Raw genomic sequence first — 8,521 nt, 5'->3', positions numbered from 1 at the left:
TTAAAACCAGCATGGCTCCAAATGATTCAATAAACCTAGTTTGTAGGTTCACCAATAGAAGACCCACACTATCACCTCCAGTGCTTTCTTGCCCTATGTGACACATTCAAGATGAATGGAGTGTCTGCTCAACTAATAAGACTCAGAGCATTCCCATTCTCCCTTCGAGATAGAGCAAGGAAGTGGTTACTTTCTCAATCAGCTAGAATGTTCACCACTTGGGAGAACCTCTCTCAAGCTTTTCTAGCAAGGTATTTTCCACCTAAAAAGACTGCAAAACTGAGGCTTGAGCTCAACACCTTCAGACAAAAGGAAGGAGAATCACTCTATGATGCATGGGAAAGATATAAAGACCTGCAGAGGGAATGTCCATACCATGGCATAGAAGATTGGTTATTAGTGCAGAATTTCTATAATGGGTTACTACCCTTTACAAGGAGCACAGTTGATTCAGCTGCAGAGGGTGATCTAATGGAGAAAACAGTGCCACAAGCACTTGAACTTATAGAAAGAGTTGCATACCATAATTATGAGTGGTCAAATGAAAGAGGAAATGCAAGGAAAACTACAGGGGTCTTAGAAGTAGACGCCCTAAGCATGATAAATGCTCAGTTTGATCAGCTCACAAGGAAACTCGAAAGAATGCAAGCTAACGCAGTTGGTAAAAATAGTCAATATGAGGACAGCTATAAAGGAGGATACATGAGTTCAGAGTACAGCAATTTCAATGAACCCTCCTCAGAATAGATGAACTATTTGAATAATGGAGGAAACTTTAACCAGAGGCAGCCCAACAATCTATATTCAAATACTTACAACCCTGGATGGAGGAATAACCCAAATTTCTCATGGTCCAATCAGCAGAACCAGTCAATAAACAAGCAATAAGGGTACAAACCACCAGCACCCCCTGGATTTCAGAGCAGAGGTCAAAACTTTGCACAGCCATCACTACCTCTCCAACCTCAACAACCTGAATCGAAAATGACCATGGAAACCATGATGGAAGGATTCCTAACAGCTCAACAACAACAAATTGAATTGATTAAATAGCTGACTTCCAGAGTGGACCAACTTGCTACTCATAACAAGATGCTAGAGAATCAAATCGCTCAGCAAGCAAGTTTTTCAAGTAAGGCTGCTGGCAAACTGCCTAGCCAACCAGAAATGAACCCATGGGAGCATTGTAAGGCAGTTACACTGAGGAGTGGGAGAACTCTAGCACAACTAGAGGTAGAACTGACAGAGGAAACCATAGAAAAATCTAAAGACCAAGTAGAGAAAAAGGAGGAAGAAGCTAAGAAAGATCAGGAAGAGGAAGCAAGGAAGACAAAGAAATTACTAGAGCCATACCAGCCCCCCCTACCTTTTCCTCAAAGATTTTAGAAAGTCAAATTGGACAAGCAGTTTGGGAAGTTTTTTGAGGTTTTACAGAAACTTTACATCAACATCCCCTTCACTGAAGCACTTTCTTAGATGCCATCCTATGCAAAATTTCTTAAGGAAATTCTGTCAAAGAAAAGAAAACTGGAAGACTATGGAACAGTAGCTCTAACAGAGGAATGCAGTGCCATTCTGCAAAACAAACTACCTCCAAAGTTGAAAGATCCAGGAAGCTTCTCCATACCTTGCCTCATTGGTAATAAGAAAATAGACAAGGCCCTCTGCGATCTTGGGGCAAGCGTCAGTTTAATGCCTCTATCAATATGCAAAAAGTTGGAGATCGGGGAACTGAAGCCCACAACAATCTCATTGCAATTGGCTGATCGATCTGTTAAATATCCTGTGGAAATACTTAAGAACATTCCTATCAAAGTGGGCAAATTCTTCATTCCAGTGGACTTTGTTGTCCTTGAGATGGAAGAAGATGTTCAAATTCCTATCATTTTAGGAAGACCATTTTTGGCAATCGCCAGAGCCATCATAGACATAAAAAATGGGCGACTAACTGAAGGTAGGGGAAAAATAAGTGGAGTTCAACTTGTTCGACACGATGAAACACAAATTTAAACCTGATGAATGCTTCAAGGTTGACATAATTGACGAACAAGTTGAAAAGGAATTTCATGAACCACATCCTAAAGATCCTCTTGAAGCATGTATTATGCACAACCACATAGTGGATGATGAAAATATAGAAATAGCATCTTGTGCACAATAGTTAGTAGGTCATCCACTCCTACCCTTAGCTAAGGCTTCCGAGATGGAGAAGTTAAAGGAGGAACAAACCAAAGGTAAGCTCTAGGAAAACGCCAAACAGGTAGAGCTTAAACCTCTCCCCTCTTCACTAAGGTACGCATTTCTGGACTCAAACTCTAAATATCCTGTTATAATCAATGCTAGCCTGTCTAACTTAAAAGAGGAAAAATTACTAAGAGAACTTAGGATCCATAGCAAAGCCATAGGGTATAAGATAGAAGACTTGAAGGGAATCAACCCTTTGATTTGTATGCATAGGATACCCATGGAAGAAAACAGTAAACCCATAATCGAGCACCAAAGAAGACTTAACCCAAACATGAAAGAAGTAGTCAAGAAAGAAATTTTAAAACTATTAGATGCAGGTATCATATACCCAATTTCTGATAGTAAATGGGTTAGTCCAGTACATGTAGTTCCTAAGAAAGGTGGGACAACTATTATCCAAAATGCAAGCAATGAATTGATCTCTACTAGAGTAGTCACTAGTTAGCGAATGTGCATAGATTATAGGAAATTGAACAGTGCTACTAGAAAAGACCATTTCCCTCTCCCCTTCATTGACCAAATGTTAGAAAGGTTAGCAAAATACTCTTATTTCTGTTATCTAGATGGGTATTCGGGATTCTTTCAAATTCCTATTCACCTAGAAGACCAAGAAAAGACAACATTCACTTATCCCTATAGAACATTTGCACATAGGAGAATGCCTTTTGGTCTTTGTAATGCCCCTGCTACCTTTCAAAGATGCATGATGGCTATATTTTCTGATTATATTGAAGATATCATGGAAGTTTTTATGGATGATTTTTCTGTCTATGGAACTACTTTTGATGATTGCCTAGCTAATTTATCTAAGGTGTTACAAAGATGTGAAGAATCAAACCTGGTCCTAAATTGGGAAAAATGCCACTTCATGGTAAGGAAAGGCATAGTTCTGGGACATTTGATATCAGAAAAAGGAATTGAAGTTGATAAGGCAAAAATTGAGATCATTGAAAACATGCCAGCACCAACATCAGTCAAGGGAGTGCGAAGCTTTTTGGGACATGCAGGATTCTATAGAAGATTCATCAAGGACTTTTCCAAAATAGCTAAGCCACTTACTAACTTGTTAAGTCAAGATGTTCCCTTTAATTTTGATGAAAATTGCCTTGTCTCCTTTAACAGGATCAAAGAAGCCCTGATATCAGCACCAATAATGCAGCTTGGTAATTGGGAGCTACCATTCGAGGTGATGTGCGACGCGAGTAACTTTGGAGTTGGAGTAATGCTCGAGCAAAGAAAAGATAAAAAGCTACATGCTATTTATTATGCTAGCAAGACACTCGATGATGCACAGATCAATTATGCCACCATAGAGAAGGAATTCCTAGTAGTGGTGTTTGCAATGGACAAGTTCAGATCTTACATCATTGGGTCAAAAGTCATTGTATTCATAGATCATGCTGCAATCTAGTACCTTATGAACAAGAAGGAAGCAAAACCAAGGCTGATTCGATAGATTCTACTCCTATAAGAATTTGACCTTGAAATCAATGATAAAAAAGGATCTAAAAATGTAGTAGCTGACTATTTTTCCATACTAAAATTGGAGTATATAGAGGACTTTGAAGATTTACCAATTGATGATTCATTTCCTAATGAGCAATTACTTACATTCTCTAAGGCTCCATGGTACGCTGACTTTGTTAATTTTCTTGTATGCAGGGTACTGCCTCCAAACATGACTTATCAGTAAAGGAAGAAATTCCTACATGGTGTGAGATATTACTTATGGGAGGAACCTCTACTGTACAAGAGATATAATGATGGACTGATAAGAAGATGCATACCAGAGGAAGACATGGAAAGTATCATTTATCACTGCCATTCATCACTATATGGAGGACATTTCGGCACCTTAAAAATCACAACAAAGATTTTACAAGTAGGGTTTTACTAGCCATATTTATTTAAGGATGTAAGATCCTTTGTGCTACGTTGTGATCAATGCCAAAGAACAGGTAACAGTTCAAGAAGGAATGAAATGCCACTGCATGGTATACTTGAGATAGAATTGTTTGATGTATGGGAAATAGACTTCATGGGCTCGTTTCCCTCTTCCTGTGGAAACAAGTATATTCTGGTTGGAGTTGATTATGTGTCAAAATGGGTAGAAGCAATTGTGACACCAACTAACGATGCTAGAGTGGTCACAAGGTTCCTTAAGAAGAACATCTTCACAAGATTTAGCACACCATGAGCAATAATCAGCGATGGGGGAAGTCACTTTTGCAACCAACAATTCGAAACACTACTGAAAAAGTATGGAGTGACTCACAAGGTGGCCACACCTTATCATCCTCAAACCAGTGGTCAAGTAGAAATCTCAAATAGGGAACTGAAGCATATTCTAGAGAAAACTGTAAACAGATCCAGGAAGGACTGGTGCATGAAGTTAGATGATGCACTATGGGCATATCGTACTGCATATAAAACCCCAATTAGCACAATTCCCTTCCGACTGGTTTATGAAAAATCATGTCATCTCCTTGTTGAACTTGAGCATAAAGCTTACTGGGCAATTCAGATCTTAAACTTTGACCTCAAAGCTATTGGTGAGAAAAGACTCCTGTAACTGAATGAGTTGGAAGAAATCCGACAGGATGCATACGAAAACGCCAAAATCTTCAAGGATAAAACCAAAAGATGGCATGATAGGCGCATAACAAGGAAAGAGATAAAAGAAGGAGATCTTGTCATCTTATTCAACTCTAGATTGAAACTCTTTCCAGGGAAGCTTAAATCAAGATGGTCCGGACCTTTCAAGGTTACCCGAGTCTTCCCACATGGAGCAGTAGAAGTGTGGATCTAAACCTCAGGTGCATTTAAGGTCAATGGGCAAAGGCTGAAGCCTTGCTTTCAGGGAGAACCCATTGAAACGGGAGTCAATTGCACTCTCGACTATCCTACCGATAAACCATAAACAAGCAAAGTCCAGCTAAAGACTATAAACAAACGCTTTTTGGGAGGCAACCCAAAAGTTTTTTCTAAACTTTTCTTTTTTCTTCTTTTTCTTTTTCATATTGATTTTTGTTTTGTACTCATTAGCATTTTATTTTGTAGGATTTTTGGAAAGGGGAGTAGAGATCAAGAGAGGAGAGGAATCACCAAGTCAAAACCTCAAAAGGGAAATTAGGACAAAACTAGGGAAGTAGCTCTATTGCTAAACTTTATATCCATTTCATGTGTTGTGATGATAAAAGCTTTTCATTTGACAAAAATTTGGAAAATCAGAATATTACACGGGTTGTGTACTGGTATTACACGCCTCGTGTAACTTTCTAGAAGTCCGTAAATTTCTTACATTTTTAACTCTTTAGAAGATAGAAAGTTACACAGGTCCATAGACCAGTTTACACGGACCGTGTAATGTCTTCAGCAGAATAACTTAAAGCTAGAAAGTTACATGAGCCTCCTTCTATTTTACACAGGCCGTGTAACATATCCAGTAAAGCAACTCGAGAAACAGAAAGTTACACAGGTCCCAGAGCTCATTTACACGGGCCGTGTACTATGACAGATTTTGAAAATTTCGGGCATAAATTTACACAGCCCTACATGTCGAGATCCGTGTAGTGATATATGACCCGTGTATCATGTCGCAGATGCGACTCTTGGGGCATCAAATGTGTGAAATGAAGAGTCCTAACGACTCTTTAAATGCACCCCTAGCATTAAAACCCTTCATAAACACAAAACCCTTCATCTCCTCCCTTCCTAGCCTATAAAAACCTCTCAAATCTCATCTCTCTTCACCAAAACCCTACTCTTCTCCTTCCCAAAAACTCATCCATGGCTCCTGCAAAGAGATCTGCAAGAAGGATCGGCTCTTCTTCAAGGCAAAGAGGAGAATCCTCACCTTCTCCACCTCAGCCTCCACCCCAACGCCCAAAAACAAGGGTAGCCACTCCCCAACCATCTCAGTAAGCCCATCCTCCACTGCAACCACAGCCACAACCCACTCCAAAACCCGAAATCTCCATTCCTTGAGGATTCCGTGATGATGCCCACAAGGTAATGTGCACTCAGCTTCACACCCAGAAAATAAGCTCCACCAAATACATGGATTTTCCACTTTTGGAGGAAATCGAGTTTCAAGATGAAATCAATGGGCCACTTGATAGCATCGGGTGGACAAGGTTCGCCCAACTCTAATTTCCAGCATACAAGGACACCACGATAGAATTTTTGGGTAGCTTCAAGGCCACCTTATGGCCTACCGACAGGGAGGATAGGGGCAAGATTGAATTATGCCTCCTTGGTGTCGACCGGGTAATGAACATAGATGAGTTCAACGCCATCTTTGGCTTTGATAGCGCCGGCCATTAAGAGATCCCAAGGAACCGCATGCTCTACAACAACATCAACTTCTGGAGTTCCATTGCCCCAAACACAGAGCCTTATAACTCCTGTAAGTCCCAATCCACAGGCATCACTAGTCCAGCCTTGCGATATATGCATCGGTTCGCTGCCCACACCATTATGGGCTGTGGCGATAGCCTTAGCATTGTAAATGCCAGCGAATTATTTTCTTATGGTGTATGGTAACCGGACAACATTACAGCACCAGCTTCTTTTTGTGCAACCATCTCCGATGCCTCTGTCAATAGTCTACCGGGCACATTGTGCTTAGAGGCCTTGTCACAACCATTGCCCTCCACTTTGGCTTCGTTCCAGGACATCACAGACTGTGCTTTATCACTAGAACATCAAGAATAGATGAAACTATCCGCATATCCATGTGGGTATGTAAGAAGGTGGGCAACACATGCTACTTGCTGGATGCCGAAGGAAACGCCATCCCTCGGAGAAACGAAGTAAGAGAAAGACCTAGTGAGACTTCGCAGCCTCAAGAAGAAGACCAAGAGCAGATGTTCGAAGAGTCCCCCGTTCGAGTGCCTCCATACACACCACCACCAACAGATCCAGTCCTCGCATACCTATAATGCATGGAGACCACAATATACAATAGGATGTGAGCTATCGAGGACAGCCTCCAGGAAGCCCACAACAAGTTAGACATGCTAATGGATAAACTAGATGAGGAGGAAGAGGAGCTAGAATCGCCATCATCACCATCATCACCATCAGAAACCTTTTAGAGCTAGGACTATAGGATAGGATCTTTATTGTAGTATCTTACATGCCTTTGTAACATCCCCACTGTACGTGTTCTGTACGTTCTGTTGCTCCAGTGGCCAAATATCAGTCCAAGCAAGTTAGGATAACTGGAACTACACTTCGATGATAGTTAACTGTAGAAAGAGATGATTCTCATATATTTCAATTAATCTGTACATGGGTATTTATATACAATTGATTCCTATAATTGTGTTATACTAATTAGGAAGAAATCCTAAATAAGAAATCCTAAATAGGAATACAGAATACAGAATATACACAGAAATAATATAATGATTGACTTTCCATAACACTCCCCCTCAAGTTAGAGCATAGATGTTAATCATACCCAACTTGTTACAAATGTAGTCAATCCTAGCTCCATTCAGAGCTTTTGTGAAAATATCTTCTAACTGCTCTCCAGTTTTGATATGTCCTGTTGAGATGATCTGTTGTTGAATCTTTTCACGAACAAAGTGACAATCAATCTCAATATGTTTGGTCCGCTCATGAAATACTGGATTAGAAGCAATATGGAGAGCAGCTTGATTATCACACCACAATTTCGCAGGCAGGGGGGTCTTAAAACCTGTCTCATCTAGTAATTGAAATATCCACATTACCTCACATACTGATTGTGCCATGGCTCTGTATTCGGATTCAGCACTAGATCGAGAAACTACACTCTGCTTCTTGCTTTTCCAAGACACCAAATTTCCTCCAACAAAAACGCAATATCCAGTAGTTGACCTCCTATCAACCTTAGATCCAGCCCAGTCGGCATCTGAAAAACATTCAACATTCAAATGCTCATGATTACCATATAACAAACCTCTTCCTGGAGCTCCCTTCAGATAGCACAAGATTTGTCCCAAGGCTTCCCAATGAGCAACAGTTGGGGAAGACATAAACTGACTTACCACACTAACGGCATAAGCAATGTCAGGACGAGTGACAGTAAGGTAGTTCAATTTTCCTACCAATCTCCTGTATCTCTCTGGATCTTCAAATAACTCACTATCCCCTGCTAACAGTTGTAAATTTGGAGTCATTGGTGCACTACAAGGCTTAGCACCTAATTTTCCTGTCTCTGTTAATAGATCAAGGACATATTTTCTTTGAGACAAGAAAATACCCTTCTTACTTCTCATAACTT

At 40.3% G+C, this 8,521-nt stretch overlaps 1 non-coding gene across 1 annotated transcript; it reads right to left on the bottom strand.

The window, feature by feature from the left end:
- Positions 1 to 276: 276 nt before the first annotated feature.
- On the bottom strand, positions 277 to 383 carry LOC131173684 (small nucleolar RNA R71). Its single transcript, XR_009143998.1, has one exon. It is a non-coding gene; the product is annotated as a small nucleolar RNA R71 (small nucleolar RNA).
- Positions 384 to 8,521: the final 8,138 nt, after the last annotated feature.

This window comes from Hevea brasiliensis, chromosome 14 (assembly GCF_030052815.1).
Source record: "Hevea brasiliensis isolate MT/VB/25A 57/8 chromosome 14, ASM3005281v1, whole genome shotgun sequence".
NCBI classification, from domain to species: domain Eukaryota; kingdom Viridiplantae; phylum Streptophyta; class Magnoliopsida; order Malpighiales; family Euphorbiaceae; genus Hevea; species Hevea brasiliensis.
The sequence above is the reverse complement of the archived record's forward strand: the minus strand, read 5'-3'. Positions and strand labels throughout refer to the sequence as shown.